Genomic DNA, 24,555 nt, shown 5'->3' on the forward strand with positions numbered 1-24,555 from the left:
TTTCAGTCAGGTCTTCTTAGAATAGCATAAAGCTGTGTTGGAATTTAGCCCAGTAGTGGAATGCTTGCTAGACCCCTTGTTTGGTCCTCTGGGTGGGGACTTGAATTTCTCTGTTTACACAGTCAGTTCCTCAACTGGGAGTTCCTTTTGTCTTTACCTTCCCACTGCCCTTCTCCAGACTCTGGGTGGTCCTTTAGGATCGCCTTAGGACCTCTGATCCCATGTCCTCTTTCCAGGAGGCTGCCGGGGAAGGAAAGTGCCAGTCATATTTTCTTCCTGACCACACAGTGACTGGCAGGGTTGTCTGATTGGTGTTTTGTCTGTTTTGAGCTTTGCCTTCCAAGTTTTAAATATTTACTCTTATTATCTTAAATTATGTATATTTGTGAGTACCTGCATATATCTGCAGGTGCCTGTGGATGCCAGAGGCATCAGATCCTTCCAAAGCATCATGGCATGGCTGCTAGGAATTGAACTCTGGTCCTCTGGAAGAACAGAACAAGCTCATAGTCACTGAACCATCTCAATGCCCAGCCTCCCACATGCATCCATCTAGCACAGACCTTGATCCAGCAGTCTCCTTAGGACAGTTAAGTGTCTATAGGCAAACTGAGCATGTTTAAATATGGTGCAGCGTGCGATCAGAAGTATATTTATTTTTAACCAGCAGAATATCATTTAAAGGTTTATTTACATATGTATTTTATTTATATGTCTATATGCTGCGAATTGAACTTCGAACCTTTAGAAGAGCAGCCAGTGTTCCTAACTGCTGAACTAACTCTCCATTCCGCAGCTAGTATCATTTTATTTGTGACATAAGCTTTATTGTTAGCTCTGTACTGTGTTGTATGTTCTGTTTTCTTTTCTTTCTTGGTTTCTCAGGACAACATTTCTCTGTCCTAGAACTTGCTCTATGGACCACCTGCCTCTGTCTTCCCGGTGTTAGGATTAGAGGTGGCATCTTGCCCAGTCTAAGTATTTGTTCAGTTGCTGTCCTTCCCCACTCCTCATTTTAGATCTTAGGGGTGATTTGCAGTGAATTTGAGTGACAGAAGACAGATCATTTTGAAAGTAACATCTCAATTCTTTTCCCATCTGTATTTTTCAGCATATTAAAATCAGTTCTAATTTTTTTAGGTGTCATCTTTATCAGAAAGTGAGGAGTCTCAGGACTCATCTGACAGCATAGGCTCCTCACAGAAAGCTCACGGGATCCTGGCCCGACAACCATCTTACAGGTTGGTACTTCGTTTTCAAATGTGTTCAGATAGTTCTGTGAAAATCTAAAGAGGGCAAGGATGGTTAGGCAAGGTCACAGATCTTAAGAGAAGTAGGTTGGAGCCGGGCATGGTGGCACACATGCTTAATCTCAGCACTCAGGAGGCAGAGTCAGGGGATCTCTGTGTGTTTGAGGCCAACCTGGTCTACGAAACTAGTTCCAGGACTGTTACACATAGATATCCTGTCGTGGGGGGGGAAGGGATAGATTGGAAGCACCTTAAGCAGAAGAATTTAGATTTGAAAATAGTTTGCTGTTTTTGAGATGAGGTCTTTCTATGTAGATTAGGCTGTCCTTGAACTCACAAAGATCCTCCTCCCACCCAAGTGCTGTGATTAAAAGCATGTGTCACAGCCCTGCTGGTAGTTTTTACTCTAATAGTCATCTAAAAACAGGACTGCCAATTGCAGGATTGGACTGAATTGTATGCTCTTTCTTCTCTGTCTGCATCTGAGCCTTTGTCCAGGCCCTGAGCACCATATCTGAAATACTTGCATTCTGCACAATTCTTATATGCGCTTACCAAAGCCTCTGCTTACCTCTTCCTGACTGCCCTGAGACAATAAGCTTTCTTTTCTAGTCCCTTTTAGTGATTGTTAGTGTATGTGTGTGTATGTGCTTTTAGATTCATCTATATTCATGATGTTTGCCTGTGTGCATCTGTGTGTGGCATATGTATTAAGGAGGGTAGAAGAGCCTCTCTGTAACCCCATAGAATTCCATCTGAAGGGAATGGCCATGTTTTTTCCATGATGCCAGGTTCTAGCAGAGTAACTACCCATCCCTTAGTAATTACTTGCTCAGTGAATGGGATCTGTAAGTAGTACAGCCAGCTGACAGAAAGCCTTTGGAGTTAGATGTCTATAGTTTTATATGGATAGGAGTAGGGATGTATTTCAAGTAAGTGAAATTATTACAAGTTCATGGTCGAATTGACCAACAATAGAGGCTGTGTAGTAGGAGGACTCAGAGATGGTATGACAAATGTGTAAACAGTGTACTAAGATTTTAGGTAGTGTGAGAGAAGTATGTATAGGGTCAGTCTGTCTGTAGAATAAAGAGGCAAGAATTACTAGGTCTGAATCAAGGCAATACTAACTTGATCTTTATATGAGAATGTGGCAGGCAGAGTTTTGTAAGGCAGAAAAACTAAGCAGAAGGACCCCTTCAGCAAAGGACAACATAATCCAGGATAGACCGGAGGAGGGAGAGCAGGTCTGCCTGTTTTAGGGACTGGGAGATGAAGGTATTGGAGGAAGTTTATCAAAAAAATGGGGTGGTGGAGGGATGGGGATGAGCAGGTAGTAGGCACTTGGAACTTTGGTCTCTTGAGGAAATGGACTCCTCATTAATGTTAATGGACAGGCAAGTTAACTTTGTTTGCTTTTAAAAGAGATTTGTTTTATAACTATGTGTGTGTGTTAGTGTATGTACATATGAATGCAATGCCAACAGAGGTCAGAGGAGGTGATCAAATGCCCTGGAACTGGAGTTACAGGTAGTTGAGAGTTACCCAACATGGGTGATGGAAACAAAACTCAGGTCCTCTGCAAAAGTGTTCTTAACCATTGAGCTGTCTCTCCAGCTGCAATAATAACTGCCATTTTTGTTTGTTTAATTGTTTGTTTGAGACATGGGTTTCTCTATAGCTTTGGAGCCTGTCCTGGAACTCACTCTGTAGACCAGGATGACTTCAAACTCACAGAGATCCACCTGCCTCTGTCTCCGCCTCCCTAGTGCTGAGACTAAAGGAAAGTACCACCACTACCAGGCTATAACTTTTTTTTTATTTTCATTTTATCTATCTATCTATCTATCTATCTATCTATCTATCTATGTATGTATCTATCTATGTATCTATCTATTTTGGTTTTTTTACATTCTTAACAATTTTCCCTACCACCCAATATGTCACTTTGTTTTGGGGAGGTATCCTCTGAAATATCATGTTAAAAGTTTGATGGTGAATTTGTGCTTTGCTGAGACAGTGGCCCAAGTGGCAGGAAATGTGTCCTTGAATAGGGTGCTGGGACCCATCCCCTTTGCTGCCAATGCACTATCAAGTTCTTATCTACCATGTTCTTCTAACCGTGACAATGGAGCCAATCATGAGTTAAAGCCACTAAAACTGAGCCAAATCAATCTTTTCTATTTAAGGAAATTAAGTTTAAAGAAATTAATTTAAGGAATTAATAAAGCTGGTTATTTCAGTTAGGCATGGAGCTTCAGATATACAGTTTTAGGGACAGGGAAAGCAGGGTAACTGTCATGAGCTTAAGTCTAGCCTGGGCTATAGATCCTGTCTCAAAAAATCAAAACTAAAACTAAAGTTTAAAAAGTCAGTTATAGTCGGCAATGGTGGCACACACGTTTAAGCCCAGTACTTGGGAGGCAGATTCAGGAAGATCTCTGTGAGTTCAAGGCCAGCCTGATCTACAAGAGCTAATCATAGGACAGGCTCCAAAGCTACAGAGAAACACCTTTGATCCCAACACTAGGAAGACAGAGGCAAGCAGATCTCTATGAGTACAAGGCCAGACTCGTCTCCAGATCGAGTTCCAGGACAGACAGGACTGTTAAACAGAGAAACCCTGTCTTGAAAAAAAAAGAGAGAGGGGTGAAACCAGATGGAGGATAGATACAAGCATGAAGAGCAAGTCCAGACTACTTGACTGCCTTATGTGTGGTAGGAAGGGACTCAGCTGGGTTTTGGGTTTTGTTCACTAAGCTGAGCCCTGAAGGAAGCTAGAATCTGAGAAGCTTCCCAAGATAAAACTTTTGGATGTCAGTAGATTACTCAAAGAAGAATACAACTGAGAATTCTAAAATATACATGGAGGTGAACTACCTAAAAAATTAGAAAAGAAACTTGTGACAGTTGTCATCCAACCTTGCTCTCTCTCTCTCTCTCTCTCTCTCTCTCTCTCTCTCTCTCTCTCTCTCTCTCTCTCATACACACACACACACACACACACACACACACACACACACACACACACATCAGTAAATGACAAAGAATCCACAGAAAAAATATTTGGCAGAAAATCTCTTTATGACATTCAGCACCTACTTGTACCATTTTAGCAAATGAAGGCTAGAAATGGCTTCATAAGCATATGTGGACTTTTGACAACTGAAGAATGTACAGGAGAAGCTGTGGCTCAGATCTTAGCCTGCTGTCCTAGGAATAGATCCAATCAGCACTGCAGAAGCTTTGAGAATTAGATTGATACTGGAACCACAGTAGTCAGATTGCTGATCAGAACTTGTAGCCTGGACATAACTAGATTGTTAAAAATCTAAAACAGATTAAGAAATTCTCTCTAAGGATTTAAACAAGACTTAAAAGTTGATAAAAGAATACCGAAAATATCGAAATCATTTAGCATATAACTGAAAAAGTCCCTCCTTGGGTTTGTGGGGTAGGGCTGTCATCAGATTCTAATATCTAGATAGAGGTGATGGAATTATGTGGTAGAAACTTAGAAAGACTGTTAACAAAAATGTTCTAGCAAGTAGAGAGCTAGTCCTCCAGAAAAAAAGAAATGGAGATAGAAACTCTGGACAGACTTAAAGAGAAATATAGCAGAAGTAGAGCGCGTGTGTTCAATAGGAGAATGGGGTGAAAAGAAAAAAAAATCCATCAATTTTGGAAAATAGTAAAAAGAGACAGGAAGGTTCTCTGCCACCTGTAACATAAGGCTACTTAGCACTGGGGACAGAACAGTTGAAGTGTAGTGATGGCTGCACACCCCTGAGGATAGACTAAAAGCTGAAGTTACACTGCAAATGAACTAACTACATGGTGGTTGAATTGTCTTCAAATCTTTTATTTTAAAAGGCAAAGATGATTAGAACAGATTAACAAGAGACTCACTTCATATATAATGCTGTAACTCTGCTAAAGTAAGGATAGCTGAAGACAAAGGAAAACTTTTTTTTCAAGATAATGTTTCTCTATAGCTTTGAAACCTTTCCTGGCACTAGCTCTTGTAGACCAGGCTGGCCTTGAACTCATAGAGATCTGCCTGCCTCTGCCTCCTGAGTGCTGGGATTAAAGGCATGTGCCACCACTGCCTGCCAAATAAAATATTCTTAATTCTACCATGTGTGTGCTGGGAATTGAATCTGGGTCTTCTGGAAGAGCAGCCAGTGCTCTTAATCACAGAACCATCTGTCCTGTCACTAAACAATGCTTTTTCAAAGGATACAGTAATACTGAACTCTGGGTAATAGGCTGTTTAGTACAAAGACTTAAAAATGAGCTCACTGGTCCACTGGGAATGAACTAGATATAACCCACCATATGGTAAAAATACATCTGAGCCAGCTGGACAGTGGCATGCATGTACACCCAGGAAGACACATGGAAATGTCATAAAAGAGCAAACTTTTATACAACTTCCAGGACAAATAACTTAGTTGTTTTGAGATCTGAAGGAAGAATGTACACAGAGGAGCCTCCCACAATTCCTGTCCACTCTTGATTTCCCTACAGGGATGCAACTGCTTGAGTTCAGTGTATAGTCACTACATGTATTCACAAGCAAGGTAGTAATCCCAGTATTCAGGCTGAGACATGAGATCCATGGGTTCAGTAATAACAAGGTCCTGTCTGGAAAACACAGAAGAGGTTAAGAATGAAGCCAGATGGTGTTGACTCATATCTTTAATCCCAATCTGGTCTACAAAGCAAGTTCCAGGACAGCCAGTTTAGTGCTCAAGGTTCAATTGCCAGCACCAAATGAGCAAAGATGGTGGCTTTAGTCTATAAACCCAGCGCTGTCAAGGCAGGAGATTGAGAATTTGAGGCCAGCCTCACTTGCCCAGCATGCACAAGGCCTAGGGTGTGATTCACAGCACTAAAAATAAAGCAGTGTAATTCATGTCTTGAACTTAAACTGTACATCAGGCTTGCAAACGATTCAGTGGGCAGAAGTACTTGACCCAAGAACCAGTTCCCACACATCCCCCTGATGCATACACATGCTCCCCCGCACTTACATCATGCACAAGTAATTGTTTTTAAATTAGTAATCAGGCTGGAGAGCTGGCTCTGTAGTTGACAACATTTGCAATTGCAAAGAACCCTTCTTCAGTTCTAGGCATCCATGTGGCAGTTCATAACCATCCCCAGAACTCTAAACTCCATGGGCAACAGGCCTAGGTTTGCTGCACAGACATAAACAGGAGAACCAGGTGGAGTAGCACACACCTTTAATCCCAGTGCTTGGGAGGCAGAGATAGACAGACCTCTGTGACTTTGAAGCTAGTCTGATCTATAGTGGTGTCTCATTTGTATTTTAATAAATAAAGCTTGCCTAAAGTTCAGAGAATAAAACAGCCCCACTGGTCAGCCTTACAGACCAGGCAGTGGTAACACACACCTTTAATCCGAGTACCCACACTAGTTGCTGTAGAAACCAGACACTACCTGCCTTCAATTCCAGTGTTGCACACCTTTAATCCCACCTTCAGGATTATAAAAGAAAGATAGAGCTTTCTGACCCAGTCTCATTCTGAGATTCCTGGAAGCAGGATCACCATTTCAGACTGAGATAGAGCCAGTGGCTGGCTATTTTGCTTTTCTGACCTTCAGGTTGAACCCCAATTTTTCTCTCTGAGTTTTATTAATCACACATCACTGGTCTACATAGCAAGTCCCAGGACAATCAGGGCTACCTTAAAAAAATTAAAAACATGGACTGTACCAAATAATAAGGACTATCTGGTTGAAGTGGGAAGCAAAATCCTACTACATGTGTATAAATGCTCAATTAAAAATGTAAGGAAACAGCAAGACTGAGATGGGGTATTCCAAAAGCCAGTCAAAGTCTAGCCAGAAAAAAAAATGCTGGGATGACTGTATGTATGTTGAAGAAAATAGACTAGACATCATCTTGAGTTCATAACTGCACTTTTGCTGCTGTGATGAACTGTAATTGTAATGTAGAAATCTGAAGCTCTCAACTGACTCCTGTGAAAGGGTCATTTGCTTCCCAAAGGGGTCACGACCCACAGCTTGAGAACTGCTAATCTAGAAGATGAAATATGATTAATGCTTTTTCTGACTTTTCTGCCTTCTTGAGGGCTAGGGTAGCTCATGCAACCATACTCAGGGTGAGGACAGTAAAACGAAGAAATATGATAAGAAAAAAGGAAAAATTCTAGTGACAAAAGCAGGAAAATAGCAAAACAGATTTGAAGAATTAACAGTCTTAACATACTGAATTTCAACTATGAGCCATTGCTAATGGGAGGCCCATCCTCCTTAGCTTTAACTATCAGCTTGACAGCCTAGAGTGACCTGAGAAGGGAATTTCAGTTGATGCAGAACCCAGCCCATTGTGGGCAACCCCATTTCCTGGGCAGATAGTCATAGTCTAATAAGAAAGCTAGCAAGACCTAGGTCTGCAAATGAGCCAGCAGCAAGCAGCATTCCTGCACGGTTTCTGCTGCCCTCTGTGCTGAGAGATAATATCAAATAGATCAGCAGGCCAGCCTTTGACTTCCTGCCCTGATGCCTCAGTAATGGACTGTAAAAAAATGAGATGAAATAAGCCCATTCCTTTAAACTGGTTTTGGTTGTGGTATTTTTTTTAATTTTTAAAAATTTTTTATTGCTTTATAATTAATACCGTTCAAAATTTCCACTTCCTCCCCACCTCACATTTCCCTCCCCATACCCCACTCATGTTCCCCCTCCAGTCCTAATAGAGGGCAGGGTGCCCTGCCCTATAGGAAGTCCAAGGTCCTCCCAACTCCACCCAGGTCTAGGAAGGTGAGCATCCAAACAGACTAGGCTCCCAAAAAGCCAGTACATACAGAAGAATCAAAACCCAGTGTCATTATCATTGGCTTCTCAGTCAGCCTCCATTGTCAGCCACATTCAGAGAGTCCGTTTTGATCACATGCTCGTTCAGTCCCAGTCCAGCTGGCCTTGGTGAGCTCCCATTAGATCAGTCACACCTTCTCAGTGGTTGGACGCACCCCTCACGATCCTGACTTCCTTGCTCAACTTCTCCCTCCTTCTGCATTTCAAATGGACCATGAGAGCTCAGTCTCCATCCATCACCAGAAAAAGTTCTATGGTGATATGCAAGATATTCATCAGTGTGACTATGGGACAGGGCCAGTTCATGCAGCCTCTCCTCTGCTGCCCAAGGACATAGCTGGGGACATCCCCATGGACACCTGGGAACCCCTCTAGAGCCAAGACTCATGCCAACACTAAAATGGCTCCCTTAGTTAAAGGAATCTTTTTCCATGCTCCCATATTTGCCCTTCCTCCATCTCAACCATCCCACTACCCCAAGCTCTCCCCAATCCTCCCCTCTCCCTTCTCACTCCCCCTCTCCCATTCCTCCACCCCCACCCCCACCATCCTGCTCCCAACTTTTGCCTGGCAATCTGCACTGCATCCAATTTCCAGCATGACTGCTATATGTTTTTCTTTGGGTTCACCTTATTATTTAGCTTCTCCAGGATCATGAACTATAGGCTCAATGACCTTTGCTTATGGCTAGAATACACTAATTAGTGAGTACATACCATATTCATTTTGGGGGGTCTGGGTTATCTCACTCAGGATAGTGTTTTCTATTTCCATACATTTGCATGCAAAATTCCAGATATCATTGTTTTTTACCACTGAGTAGAACTCTAATGTGTAGATGTGCCATACTTTCTTTATCCATTATTCCATTGTGGGGCATCTAGGTTGTTTCCAGGTTCTGGCTATTACAAATAATGCTGCTATGAATATAGTTGAACAAATGCTTTTGTAGTATAATTGGGCATTTCTTGGGTATATTTCCAAGAGTAGTATTGCTAGATCTTGAGGGCAATTGACTCCCAATTTTCTGAGAAACTGCCACAGTGATTTTCAATGTGGTTGCACAGGTTTGCATTCCTACCAGCAACGGATGAGTGTTCCCCTTATTCCACATCCTCTCCTGCATAGGCTATCCTTGGTGTTTCTGATTTTAGCCATTCTGAAAGGTGTTAGATGGTATCTCAAAGTTGTTTTGATTTGCAATTCCCTGATCACAAAGAAAGTTGAACATGACCTTAAGTATCTTTTGGCTATTTAATTTCTTCGGCTGAGAATTCTCTGTTCAGTTCAGTACCCCATTTTTAATTGGGTTATTTAGAATTTTAATGTCTATTTTCTTGAGTTCTTTATATATTTTGGAGATCAGACCTTTGTCAGATGTGAGGTTGGTGAAGATCTCCTATTCAGTAGGTTGCCTTTTTGTATGAATGACAGTGTCCTTTGCTTTACAGAAGCTTCTCAGTTTCAGGAGGTCCCAGTTGCTCTTATTGTTTGTGCTACTGGGGTTATACATAGGAAGTATGTGCCCATGTGTTGCAGGCTACTTTCCACTTTCTCCTCTATCAGGTTCAGTGTGGTCAGATTTATATTGAGGTCTTTAATCCATTTGGACTTGAGTTTTGTGCATGGTGATAGATATGGATCTATTTTCATTCTTCTACAGGTTGGCATCCAGTTATGCCAACATTATTTGTTGAAGATGCTTTCTTTCTTCCGTTGTATAGTTTTAGCTCCTTTGTCGAAAATCAGGTGTTCATAGGTTTGTGGGTTAATATCCGAGTCCTCGATTTGATTCCATTGGTCAACATGTCTGTGTTTATGCCAATACCATGCTGTTTTCATTACTGTAGCTCTGTAATAGAGTTTGAAATCAGGGATGGTAATGGCTCCGGAAGTACCTTTATTGTATAGGAATGTTTTGGCTCTCCTGGGTTTTTTGTTTTTCCATATAAAGTTTATTGTTCTCTCAAGGTCTGTGAAGAATTTTGTTGGGATTTTGATGCGGATTGCATTGAACTTTTAGATTGCCTTTGGTAGAATTGCCATTTTTACTATGTTGATCCTACCAATTCAAGAGCAAGGAAGATCCTTCCATTTTCTGGTATCCTCTTCAATTTATTTCTTCAAAACCTTAACGTTCTTGTCAAATAGATCTTTCACTTCCTTGGTTAGTGTTACTCCAAGATAATTTATGCTATTTGTGGCTATCGTGAAATGTGAAGTTTCTCAGATTTCCTTCTCCGCTACTTTATCCTTTGTGTATAGGAGGGCTACTGATTTTTTTTATTTGATCTTATATCCTGCCATATCACTGAATGTATTTATCAGCTGTAGAAGTTCTTTGGTAGAATTTTTGTGGTCACTTATGTACACTATTCTATCATCTGCAAATAACAAAAGTTTGACTTCTTCTTTTCCAGTTTGAATTCTCTTGATCTCCTTGTGTTGTCTTATTGCTGTTGCTAGAACTTCAAGCACTATGGTGAGAGATATGAACAGAACGGACAGCTTTGTCTTGTTCCTGATTTTAGTGGAATGTCTTTAAGTTTCTCTCCATTTAATTTGATGTTAGCTCTTTGTTTGCTGTATAATGCTTTTATTATATTTAGTTATGATCCTTGTATTGCTAATCTCTCCAAACCTTTATCATAAAGGTGTGTTGAATTTTGTCAAATGCTTTTTCAGCATCTAATGAAATGATCATATCTTTTTTCTTTCAGTTTATTTAAATGATGGATTACACTGATAAATTTCTGTATGTTGATCCAGCCCTGCATCTCTGGGATGAAGCCTACTTGATCATAATGAATAACTTTTTTTGATGTGTTCTTGGATTTGGTTTGCCAGTATTTCATTGAGAATTTTGCATCAATGTTCATGATCGAGATTGCTCTGTAATTCTCTTTCTTGGTTGTGTCTTTTTGTGGTTTTGATAACAGGGTAACTGTAGTTTCATAAAAAATGACTCATCTGTTTCCATTATGTGAAACACATTAAGGTGTATAGGTGTTAGCTCTTCTTGGAAGATCTGGTAGAATTCTGCATTAAAACCATCCTGTCTGGGCTTTCTTTTTTTTTTTTTTTTTGGTTTGGAGGTTTTTTATGACAACTTCTATTTCCTCAAGACGTACAGGTCTATTTAAATTGTTCACCTGGTCTTGATTTAATTTTGGTATATGGTGCTTATCTAAAAAAATCCATTTCTTTTATATTTTACAACCCTGTGGCATACATGCTTTTGTAGTAAGACCTCATGATTCATTGAAATTTCTCAGTGTCTGTTGTTATGTCCCCCTTTTCATTTCTGATCTTGTTAATTTGTGTGTTCTCTTTCTCTGCCTTTTGATTAGTTTGGCTAGGGGGTTGTCAATCTAGCTGATTTTTTCAAAGAACCAGCTTTTTGTTTCATTGATTCTTTGGATTGTTTTCTGTGTTTCTATTTTGTTGATTTCAACACTCAGTTTGATTATTCCCAGTCTTCTACTCCTCCTTGGTGAGTCTGCTTCTTTTTTCTAGAGCTTCTAGCTGTGTTGTTAAGTCTCTAATGCGAGTTTTCTGCATTTTTTTTAATGTGGGTGTAACATGAGGGGCTGGCTTGTGGGGTTTTTTTCCTGCCCAGTACCCTACAGCTAGCAAGTCTCAGAGAAAATCACACAGAGGACTCCGTAAGTTATAAAGCTGATTGGCCCATTAGGTCAGGCTACTTATTAGCTAACTCTCACATCTTGATTAACCCATTTTTTTGATCTATGTTTGCCATATGGCTCAGTATCTTTTTCAGTGGGGCAGATCACATCCTGCTGTTTTGATGATCTGGGTAGGAGTGGGAGGAATCAGCTTCCTCCTTCCCAGAATTCTCCTGTTCTACTTCCTTTCTGGTTTACCCACTTATATTTCCTGCCTGGCCAATCACTGTTTATTTAAAACAAGATTGACAGATACAGACAATTATCCCGTACAATGTGTGCACTTAGTGCTATGAACTTTCTTCTTGGCACTGCTTTCATAGTGTCCCAGAGGTTTTGGTATGTTGTATCTTTATTTTCATTGCATTTAAGGAAGACTTAAATTTCTTTCTTTATTTCTTCCTTGACCCAGGGGTGGTTCAGTAGTTGACTGTTCAGTTTCCATGAGTTTGTAGGTTTTCTGAGAGTAGAATTGTTGTTAAATTCTAACTTTATTCCATGGTGATCTGATAATATACAGGTGGTTACTGCAATTTTTTTTGTATCTGAGAATATTTGCTTTGTTACTGAATATGTGAGCAATATTTGAGAAGGTTCCATGAGATGCTGAGATGAAGGTATATTCTTTCCTATTTGGGTGGAATGTTCTATAATGTCTGTTATGTCCATTTATTAACTAAGCTCTGTTAGTTCTCTTATTTCTCTGTTAGATTTCTGTCTGATTGACCTATCCATTGGTGAGAGAGGAGTGTTGAAATCTCCTACTATTAGTGTGTGAGGTTTGATGTCTGCCATGAGTTCTAGTAATGTTTCTTTTACGTATGTGGGTGCTTTTATATTAGGGGCATAGATAATCAGGATTGAGACTTCATCCTGATGAATTGTTCCTATTATGAGTATAAAGTGTCCTTTTCCATCTCTTCTGATTGATTTTAGTTTGAAGTCAATTTTGTTAGATAGCAGTATAGCCACACCTGCTTGTTTCTTTGGTCTGTTTGATTGAAAAGACTTTTCCCAACTCTTTGAGGTAATGTCTGTTTTTGTAGTTGATGTGTGTTTCTTGTAAACAGCAGAATTTTGGATCCTGTTTTCATATTCATTCTCTTAACCCGTGTCTTTTTATAGGTGATTTGAGTCCATTGATATTAAGTGATATTAATGACCAGTAGTTGGTAACTTCAGTTATGTTTTTTTGGTGGTAGTTTTTGTGTGTTTCCCTTCTTTGAGTTGTGCTGTTGGAGGGTTGTCAGATGTCTGTGTTATTATGGGTATTGTTGGCTTCCTTGGGTTGTGGTTTTCCTTCTAGTACTTTCTGTAAGGCTGGGTTTGTGGCTATGTATTGTTTAAATTTGTTTTGTCCTGTAATATCTTGTTTTCTCCATTGATGGTGAAAGAAAGCTTTGCTGGGTATAGTAGGCTGGGCTTGCATCCATGATCTTTTCATGTCTGCAACACGTCTATCCAAGACCTTCTGGCTTTCATGGTTTCCATAGAGAAGTTAGATGTAATTCTGATAGGTTTACCTTTATATGTTACTTGACCTTTTTCCTTACAGCTCTTAATATTCTTTCCTTATTCAGTATGTTTTGTGTTTTGATTATTATATGGAGAGGAGATTTTTTTTTTTGATGCAGTCTTTTCGGTCCCAGTGCCATTATCAATGGTTTCTCAGACAGTCCCCGTGCCAGCCACATTCAGAGAATTCGGCCACAATCAGAGAATCCGGTTTGATCCCGTGCTCGTTCAGTCCCAGTCCAGCTGGCCTTGGTGAACTCTCATCAGATCAGTCCCCTTGTATCAGTGGGTGAACGCACACCTCACAGTCCTGCCTCTCTTCCATTTCTTTAAGGGAGTTTTTCACATCCTGTTTAAGGGTCTCTATCACTTTCATAATATCATGTTTAAAGTTGATTTCTTCTACTTCTTCTGGATTGGGGTGTTCAAGTTTTCCTGTTGCATGTTCTCTGGAATCTTGTGTTATCATGTTGCTTTTCAGGTTGTTGAAGGGATTCTTGCATATGTGCCTGCCCATCTCTTCCTTCAAATGAGGTCTGGAGAGTCTTGGCGTCTTGGTCCAATCTTTGCTCTGGATAACTGTGTATTTGGGGTTTTTTTTGATCTGCCCTCTCTTATGTCCCCTCAGCACTGGAGTTGGCTCTCAGATCCTTTTCACCCAGAAGCAGGCTGCGGTGGTGGATTTAAGGCCTCCGCAGAAGAACAGGAGTGCTTGGTGGCAAGATGGAATTGGGTAAATAGAGAAACCAGTAGCTGGAGAGACACCCTGCTGAATGGCCATGAATGTTTAGGGAATTGGAGGGGGCCTGTACTCTGTTCCTGGGGTGGCCAGCCAGTCAGGCAGGCACACACTTACCACTCTGGATGGATCTCCTCAGTACAGGAGCAGGACCTCTTGCTTGCCAAGGACCTTGCATACAAAAGAGTGGGATTGGCAGTTTCAGGGTCGTGTGGAATAAAGAAATCCCTGTAGCAGCAGCATTCATCACTGGGTCCCCAGACCCTCAGCCCTGAAACAGGCTGAGTTGGAGGATCCTAGGAACTCACAGATGGAAAGGGATGGTTGGGGGCAAGCTGGGATGGGATAAATAGAGAAAGCCAGTAGCCAGGAAGAAGCCCTGCTGAATGGCTAGAAAGTTTAGGGAGTTAGAGGGTACCTGTGCCCCATTCCCGGGGCATCCGGCCAGGTGGTCACACACTTACCCCTGCAGATGGATCTCCTCAGTACAGGAGCAGGTCGTCTTACTAGCCCAGGACCTCGCAGACCCCCACCTTCCCTTTATTCTCTTCCCTCTTCCTTCCTAGTGTGTCATCTTCCTTCATCCCCAGCCTTCCCTTGTGCATTCTCTTTACTCATGCTCCCTATTATGCCCCTCCATCTGCAAACTCTTCTTTTTCCTCCTCCTCCCTGGTCCATACTCTTTCCTCCTTCCTATTTTCTTAGCTTCCCTTTTCTATTCCTTCTTTTTCCTTCTATCTCTTTCCTCTTTTTCTTTCCTTTTCCCTCATTTTCTCTCTTTGATTCTCTTCCCTCATCTCTATTTCTACCAATCTCTTCTGTCCTCTTCAACTTTCCTACATCCCTTCTCTTCCCTTCTCCAACCTCTTATCCTCACTTCCATCCTCCTTACACGTTCCTCTCTTTTCTGTCCCTCCTGTGATCTTTATCCACCTACCCCCACTTATTCTGCTCCCTCCTATTCCATCTTCCTTCATCTTCCCTTCTTGTTCTTCTCTTCTTTTCCTGTCTTTCTTCCTCTCTTCTCTCCCTTTCTTTTCCCTCCTGGATCATTTCTTCTCTCCCTCTTCTGCATGCCTCTTCTCTTTTCTTGCTCCCTCTTCTCACCTTCTCCCTCCCATCTTGTTCCTCTCCCCCCTTCCTTCCACTTTCCTTCCACTCCTAACCCCCTCCCCATCCTTATCCCTCCTCTGTCTTCCTTCATCCCCCTTCCATCATTTCCATCTTTTCTTTTCTTCCCTTATATTTCCTTCTCCTTTACCCCTCCTCACTTCTATTTCCTCACTTCTATGTCCTCCATGACTCTCCTTTGTCTTCTTCCCTCCCTCCTTATTCCTTCTCTAATATTGGTGTACCCTCCCCTTCTACTGTCCTCCCTCCTCATCTTTGCTACTACCTCCTCTGCCTTTCTCTGCCCTACTACTTCCTGCTTCCACCCTTATCACACCTATTTTATCTTCTTTCTTCTTTTCTCTGTTATTTCCTCCCAGTATCACCCTTGTCTTTCCTCCTCCCTAGTCCCTCATCTTTCCACTTCATTATTTTCTACTTATTCCACCACATCTCTTACCATTTCTCAAATTCCCTCTTTCCTAGTCTTCCATTCCTTTCCCTTTCCTCTGCCTCCTCTTTCCTCTTGTATCCTTCCACTTATCCCCTCCCTATACTTGCTTCTTCCCTCCACTTCTCTCTTCCCTCCTATTCCCTTTTTTTTTCCCACCAATCTTTCCTATATCCCTCTTCAGACCTTCTCCTTCCTCTTCACTCATCCTTTCTAGTTCTCCTCCCTCCTTCTTCCTCTTTCCTCTTCCATCCTCTTCCATCCTTCTTCCTCTTCCCTCTTCTCTCATCCCTCCTGTTCCCTCTTCTCTCCTGTTATTTCAATTTTGGTTCCAAATTAGCTACCCTGATAGCAGGACAGTTTTAGGGTAGAACAGACAGAAGCTTATGTTGACTGAAAACTCAAAGCAGTTCTGTTTGTACTCATCATGACTAAAATTAATTAACCAAGCTTGATTATTTCCTGTATTAGACCAGTTGATGGTAGTGGTGAACATGCATGGTAGTTCATGCCTGTAATACTAGCAACTAAATAGAGGCAGACTGGTCTTTGTGAGTTTGAGACCAACTTGATATACCTAGAGAGTTCCAGACCAACCAGGACTGTAGAGTGAGACAAAAAAACTTTTGATGAGTAATAGGTGACTGATTATTTTCCTGGCTTGTTGCTTGCCCATTGTTAGGGATCAATACCACTATGTTCACTTTCCTATGTTCAGTTATAAACTGATTTCTACTTACACACCTGCCTAAACATTAAAAGATATCTAGTCTATGAGTAGATTTTTCAGGTTGTTCCAAGGCTTGCAAGAGAAATCCTAAGCCAGGAAGAAGTTTGGGTGGGTAGTGTTAAGGAATGACCCACTCCTAGCACATGGGTGGCAAGCAGAGGAGGTTCTTAGATGAGCAGGTGAACAACAGTGTATAGAGTGTGGATTTAAGAACTGAACTGTTTTTGGGTCTGTATCAGCAGTTACAGAGACACAAATACCACCAAGACCTTTAGTCTGTTTGGTTCCTCAGAACATTGTGTTCTCTACATATCTGCATTGTACATTTTAATTATAATGTAAGATATTCAGAATATATAGTCCTAAGTCCCCTGACTGCTGATAGCAAGCCCCGGTATTAGTTATCTTGATGAAATACTTGATGAAAGTAACAGGAGGTGAAGGTTCTACTTAACTGGGGCTTCAGAGTGCTCGGGCTACCTGTAGTTTCTTGGGCAGAATGCCCTGGCAGCAGGAGATGTGCTATTGAAGGTTCTATCTCAGTGCAGACAGAAGCACGAAGGTTCAGGACATGGCTAGGTCCAGGAGGATTGCCCCCACTCATCTACTTCTTCCAGGGAGGCTCCACCTGCCAAAGTTTCTACCACATCCCCAAATTGTACAAGTACAATGGGACTTGAGTCAGTCATGAGCCTGTGGCAGTTTCCATTCTGACCACAGCAGCCCTTTGTCATCATTCATTAATGATGCTGTGCTTAAACTCAGGGTCTTATGCATACTAAGCACATTCATGTTCATGATTCCATATTCCTATTCCAGGCAGTTATTACAGAGAGTAAAGGAGTGAAGGATGCCAGTGTCCCTAGTGCTGTTCTTCCCCTTCCATGTTGTGGTAAAGGCTAATAGGTGTTGTATTGCTGTGTAGTATATTACAGTGAAGCCCAGCCAGATCCAAGGGCTCAGAGACATGTTCGTGCCGTCCTGTTCAGGCTGTAGCACTCCAAAGAAAGAACTGTGGGCATCGTGGGAGCTGTCATCATGTCACACAACATGTACCATCCTTTAAGTACAAAGGACACAAGCTTAGTTTCTGTCTGCTAGAGCTCTGTAGGAGCTGTGGTCCTCAGGAGCATGGTATTTCTAAGCCTGGAGGGTCTGTGTTTATCATCAATAGACCAGGAAAAGTGATCCTCAAATTCTGGGCTAGTGTTCTTCATAAAAGGTCTGGAATTCTTGAGGTCCAGAGATAAGGAGGGCTTTCCCAGTAAGTCAGGTGTTGCTTGGCTGAGATAGGTCAGACACTTGATAACTAGTCCACTAGACTTAGAACTGAGATAGTCTCTGGGAGCTCAACCTGGGTGTTGGCTGCCCATTTGGCCGTTGTGCAATGTTGTCAAAGGCTGTGGAGTAATTTGTAGTTTAGTGAGCTAAAATCTGTTTCATCTAGCCAGTTGTTTGCCCTCTTAATCTTTCAGCTGACTCCAAAGTTCTGAGTTGTTACAAAGAAACTTTCTGCAACTAATGACTGCTGCCTTTATCTCTCTAGACAGGTAAACCGGGCCAATAAGCAGTAAGTCCGGGAAGCCAACAAGTACTTTTTTCTTTGAGTTCTGCATCGCGCTCTTTGTTTCCTTCATCATCAATGTCTTTGTCATCTCGGTCTTTGCTGAAGCATTTTTTTTTTTTTGGAAAACCAACAAGCAGGTGGTAAGTAAGCCAGGGTTGTGGGTGGTGGACGCCAGGTGAACTGCATGCCTGAATGGGGACAGAAAAAAGCTATGACTTTGAACCCAAGGAAACTTACCTGAGGTCTAGGTGCCCCTCCTATTCCTCCAGTCTACACACCAGCCAGTCTATGGTGTGGGGCTATGAAGTCTGTTCCCACCGATTCCCGGGGGTGAGCTGGAAGAGTTGGCACTGGACTCACAGTTGCCTCCTTATATCATAGAGGTGTAACATCTTAGCTGTTTGGCCATTGTTATTTCTGTTTCCTTTTTATTAACTGCTGCCTGTGTGTCTGCTAGTCTTGATGGTTGTGCTGAAGAAAGGTCAGGAGGAGTCAGCAGAAAGGAAGCATGTTTTGACAGTCTGACAGGGAGGGCCTTGCCTGACAGGGCAGAGCTTAGCTCATTTTTAATTCTCTCACATCAATTTTGTTTGTTTGTTTTTTTCATTGAGGTTTTTGTTTATTGTGGAATGTTTTAAGATGCCAAGGTTGAACTCAGGACCTTGTGCATGATGCTAAGCAGGTGTTCTATCACAGAGCTGCTCGCCCTCATTGCTATCTAGTTTTGGTCATCTTTTATGTCTACAGGACCTCTTGACCCTGGTTCTTTGACTGAGGTCCTCTCGGTGCTGATGTCCTCTCACATTTGAAGTCTTCAGATTTGTTTTCCTTTTTTTTGTTTTGTTTTGTTTTGTTTTGATTTGATTTGTGTTTATTTGGGAGCATAGCCCGCAGCCCCTGGCCTGGGAGTTGCTTTGCTCTGGACTCCAAATTCCAGCATGTCAAGACAAACCCCACAGAGTATTTAAGTGAGCTCCCAGAGGAGAAACACATGGTCTCACATAGTCTTCTGGTCTGCATGAGCTCCCTGCTGTCCTGTCTCCCCTCCATGCGCTCGGCCACCCGAGAGTGTCATTCTTAATAAAACAAGGGGCATTTTGATTTGGTTTGACTTGACCTAATTGGATTTCTTGCAATGGCGGAGCTGCCTTTTTTTTGTATTAATTTTTACTTATCAGTTTGGGTTTTGGCTTTTGAAAAAAGGGCTTCATTGTGTAGTCTTGGGTGGAGGCATGAAACTCACTCTGTAGACCAGGCACCTACCTGCCTCTGCCTCCCAAGTACTGGAATTAAAAGCTTGCACATCACCATGCTCTTCATTTAATCTATTTTTTTTTGATAAGTTCTACTTTTGCAGCCCAGTCTGGCCTCAAGTTTGGGATTTTTCTAGCTCAGCTCCCTGAAGACTGCCCTTTAGCCCTCTTAAAAGTTTCTCTCTCCTTACTTGCATTTATAGTGCTCCAGCATTTGCACATTGCCTTGCAAACTCTGGCTCAGTAAACACTTTGGTGCTGGAGGGAATAAAAGGCCTGGGGGAGGGCTGCAGGTAGAGGCACAGGGGCTGGGTTGCCTCCTCTGCTTATCTCAAATAGAGGAGTTTGGTGAGACAAATAGAGGAGTTCTTATCTGGCTCTCATTTCTAAAACTACTTTGGGCTTTAGGTTAATGTCTGTAGGAATAGCAACAACCCCCACACTGACCTCTTTCCTAATGACAACTCAACTCTGGCTGTGGACATTTACAAAGGGGTAAGCATGCTGGTTTACAGTCTCTGCTTTGGGGTAAGTGTTTGAGAGTTCATTTTTGAGAGTTCATTTCAGATCTGAGCATAATTCCTCTGAGAATCTTTTATTTCTGACACCCTAGGCAAGGTGTACATTTGGGGTTCTGTGGAACAGGGTAGAAAATGAACTGGTAGCTTACTCAGCAGCAACTCAAACTCAGGAGGACACCTTAAAGTGTACAGAGAGTGACTGCAATGACAGGTGAATTAGTGAGGTGTTCATTCCTAGGTCCTCTTGGACCCATCATGTTGGTTCCATTGTGACCCCCAAGAACACAATATGTACCCTACATTCCCCACACAATTCACTGTCTGCGCTGCTCCCTCCATTTTTCATGAGAGTGCATTAAGGAGCAGGCTTTAGGAAGTACGGGGTTCTGTCTCTTTAGTATTTAAGGTTAGAAATGAAGGAGCACTTGGAGGAGGGATGAAGGGATGCCCAGCAGTCAGGTGGAACCTCTGGATCACACCAGCATCGAGTCTCATTGCCTAGCAGTGTCCAGTGCAGCACTAGATGTGCTGGTGTTTCATGAGGAGAGGGAGGTGCTGCAGAGGGCCACTGTTCCAGGTGTCTTCTAAGCACTCACAGGCTCCTATCTCTCTCCCTGTCCCAGGGTGTTGTGCTTGGATGTTATTTTGGGTCTACGGCTCTCTACATCTGGGCAGTGGGGATCCTGGCTGCAGGACAGAGCGCCACCATGGCAGGAACCTATTCCGGCCAATTTGTTATGGAGGTGTGTACTGGGGTTGAATACAGGGAGGTGGCACAGCGTTTGAGAGTCTAACTCCATGACTTACAGCTTTCCCTGACTTCACCAAGTATCTCTCTCTCCTGTCACATGTGGTCACCAGGCCCCATGCTTTCTTCCAGGGATTCCTGAACCTAAGATGGTCACGTTTTGCCCGAGTGATTCTGACACTCTCTATTGCCATTATCCCCACTCTCCTTGTTGCTGTCTTCCAAGATGTAGAACATCTACCAGGGATGAATGACTTCCTGAATGTTCTGAGAGCTTACAGGTAAGCAGGCAGCTGGGGAAGCTCATGCTGAAGGCTGGGTACTAGGGGTGAGTGAGAAGAAGGAAAAGGAAGTTCATTAAATGGAAGTAATGAGCTCTGCTTAATATATAAAACACAAGTTTGAGGCCACCAAGATGGCTCAGTGGATACAGAGCTAGCTGTGCAGTTGTACAAGTGTAAATCCCTAAATTTGTTCCCCCGAAGACGTGGGAAAAGGAAAGAACTGTCTCCAAAAGTTGTCCTCTGATCTCCATATTCACCCACAGCATGGGCATGTCTGTCTGTCAGTCTGTCTTTCCTCTCTCTCCCTACTCAGTTTCTGTCTGTCTTTCTCACATACAAATAAATAAGTAACTTAGTAATACATAAAAATGCACAGCACTGTAGCTCATTAATGCAGCAAGGGTAAATCATTAAATGATTTCTGAGGGCACCACTACCTCCTGGGGAGGTTACAAGACAAGTCACATCCAATATGTTATTTATTTATTTAAGATTATGCATTATTATTTACATGTATCAGTGTTTTACCTTTGTGTGTATATGAGCAATGTGTGTTTGCCTGGAACCTGCGGAGTTCAGAAGAGGGCATCAGATCCCCTAGCACTGGAGTTGCAGACAGTTGTGAGCTGCCATGCAGCTGCTGGGAATTGACCTCGGTCCACTGCAAGAGCAGCAAACAAAGTGTTCTTAACCACAGAGCCATCTCTCCATCCCCCAGTGCATTGTCTTTTGTGTTTAAACAAAGGCACTTAGGATCATGGTGATGGGTTAAAAATAATGTTTGGCAAAGGCAAGATGATAGGAACAGCTATTACCATGGCACAGATGAGATAGGGTTTATGACTCCTGTCTGTGAGCAGTGCTGGTGTCTGTGTGGTGCAGTAACCACTTGTACTCTGGAACCTCAACTGAAGAATAGCTTCCATGATTGATGTGGAGGGAGAGAGCACACCAGAGCCAGGCCAGTGCCAATAAGCAGCATTCCTCCAAAGTGTCTGCTCAGGTTCTGCCCTGACTCTCTTGGTAATAGACTGTGACCTGGAAGTATAAGCCAGATAACCCCCCAACGGCCTCCCCAAGTTGCTTCTCATCAGTGTTTAATTACAGCATCAGCGATGAAACTAATGCACCCACCTAATTCCATCTGGTTTTTACAGCTTCCCTTCCTCATACCCATCCTCACCTTTACCAACCTGCGGCCAGTGATGAATGAGTTCTCCAATGGAATGTGAGTATACTTGTCACCCTCCCCAGGAGGATACAGGAGGTGACTTTTTATCCAGCAGGCCAGTCAGAAATTTCTTCTCTAGGAGAGCTGTGTGTTTCCAGAGCAGTTTCTAACTGCTTCCTCTTGGGTCATGAAGACACTGGCGAGGGTGAGCTACAGTAAGGAGGAGAGCTGCTTCACACTTTCCTGTTCTAGCTCTTCACCCTCTGACTGAGGTTTGAATTCTGTGCACTCTGATAATATGTTCTGTGCACACCTTGAAGGGATATGTGGGATATGGTCTAGTTTCATTTCTGCAGCTTTGACAGATAACATGCCAACAAGCAGTTCAGGGGTGGAAACGTTTATTTGGCTTACAAATCCAAATTACTGTCCATCTTTCTGGAAGAAGTCAATGCAGAACTCAGATAGTCTTATCACGTGCACTGTCAGGAACAAGGGATAAACACATCCTTGCCTGCATGTTTGCCTTAAGCTTGCTTCTTTCTTATATTGTTGAAGATACACTGGCTGGGTAATGGTGCCATCCTAAATGGACTGGCTGTTCTGCATCATCCCTACAGATGTACCCACAAGCCAGCCTGGTATAGATAATTTCCCTTTGAGACTACCTTCCCATGTGGTTCTTGGCTATGTCCTGTTGGCAGTTAAAACCAATCAGTGCAGGTGCTCATGTGACCTGTTAGGGTCCCAGGATCTCAAATTGTCACCACTCTAGAGGCAGTGGTGACCTAGGAGAGTGGAGCTGATAAATGAGGCAGACTGAAGTCTCCTGCAATAGTCAACTTTCTTCAGAGCCTTGGACAGTTTATACTCTGAGGGCTAAGATAGTCATGCGTATGAAGTTCTCTGAGTTCACGGGACTGGCAGCATGTAGCAAGAACTTGTTTTCCTAAAGAGGCCTGTACAGGAGAGCTTAAACATTTAATTGAATAACAATAGCAAGCAATAATGAGTAACTTGAAGGCAACTTACTCTTGTCCACTGCACCTGGGTGGAAGGCAGGATGACACAAAACACATTCCAAGAACAGAGCCTTGTTTTTGGAGAAATTGAAATTGAGGTCACAAGACTCTAGTCTTGACTCCATTCCTGGACCATGTTCTGATATCTAATGAAATGGCTCTGCGTTTCCGGGACCTGCTGTGATTTCTTTTGCCTTTTCCGTTTTTTTTTGTTTGTTTGTTTGTTTGTTTTTGTTTTTGTTTTTTGTTTTTTTGAGTGTGCTTTTTCGAAACCAGATTTCTCTGTAGCTTTAGAGCTTGCCCTGGAACATGCTCTGTAGACCAGGCTGGACTTGAACTCAGAGAGATCCACCTGCCTTTGCCTTTGCTGGAATTAAAGGTGCGCACCACCACCACCTGGCAGGACCTGCTGATTTCTGGGGTCTTAAATGCTAGATTTCTGTGCCAGAGAGTGGGTAAATATGCTTGCTCCACAAGACTGACAACCTGAGTCCGATCCCTGGGACTCATATGAAGGATGAAGGAGAAGAATAAATAACTCTACAGATATGTTCTTCTGACCTTCACATGCATATTATAGCATGTGTGCCCACACATGTACTTGTCATTCATGTGCATATGTTAATGATAGATAGTTAAATGCTAGGTTCAATTTACTCCAGCCCTTCCCCCTTCTGCTCTATCACTCATTTTGACCCTCTTACGTTTTTCTCAACCTGTGTTCCATTTACCACATGAGACTTAGGTTGTTTTTCTGTCTGTGGCTTGGTTGAACTATTGCACACTTATATGCCCCTTGTTTCACAGAGGCTGGAGGATCGCTGGTGAAATTTTGGTCCTTATCGTCTGCTCCATCAACATGTACTTTGTAGTGGTTTATGTCCAGGACCTAGGGCACTTGGCACTGTATGTGGTGATTGCGGTGATCAGCATGGCTTATCTGAGCTTTGTGTTCTACCTGGTGAGTCCATTGTGAAGGGAGCAGGGGCATTGGTATCTGGGTGCATAGGTATTGCTAACTGCCTTTTAGAAACGAATGATCCCCAATCCAGTTTACTGAGGCAGTTCATATGGCATTGTTAAATCAGTTGTTTCTGAAATTCTATTTCTTTTCTGTTGTTTTTGGTATTGGAGATTAAACACAAGGTGGTGCCATGACAAGCAGGCATCCTAATGTTGCATTCTGTTCTCAACAAGATGTTTATATTTTGAATCATTAATTTATTTTAAGGGTTTTTTTGGAGGAGGGGGTTTTCTTGTGGCAGGGTTTCTCTGTGAAACAGCCCTAGCTCCCCTGGACCTCACTTTGTAGACCAGCCTGACCTCAAACTAATAATAATTTTCAATTATTTCATCCCATATAAAACTTTAAATTACAGAGATGTGCCTACCTCTGCCTCACAAGTGCTGGGATTGAGGTGTGTGCCACCATGCCTGACTTATTTTAGTCTTTAATACCTAGAATTTTTATTTACATTGATTTTATAAGGATCCAATATTTAATTCCTGAAAAGAATGTATGTATGGTATGTTTGAGAAACGAAATGTCTCAGTGGTTGCACAGCAAGCATAAGGATCTGAGTTCAAATCCTCAGGACCCAAGATGGGCATGGGGTTGGATGAACCTGTAACCCCAGCATT

At 42.4% G+C, this 24,555-nt stretch overlaps 1 pseudogene; it reads left to right on the forward strand.

Moving 5' to 3' along the window:
* The first annotated feature begins 17,371 nt into the window (after positions 1 to 17,371).
* LOC125415350 (natural resistance-associated macrophage protein 2-like) lies at positions 17,372 to 23,890 on the forward strand (annotated as a pseudogene).
* The last annotated feature ends 665 nt before the right edge of the window (positions 23,891 to 24,555 follow it).

The sequence above is a fragment of the Myodes glareolus genome, chromosome X, assembly GCF_982192425.1.
Source record: "Myodes glareolus chromosome X, mMyoGla1.1, whole genome shotgun sequence".
In the NCBI taxonomy this organism is placed as follows: domain Eukaryota; kingdom Metazoa; phylum Chordata; class Mammalia; order Rodentia; family Cricetidae; genus Myodes; species Myodes glareolus.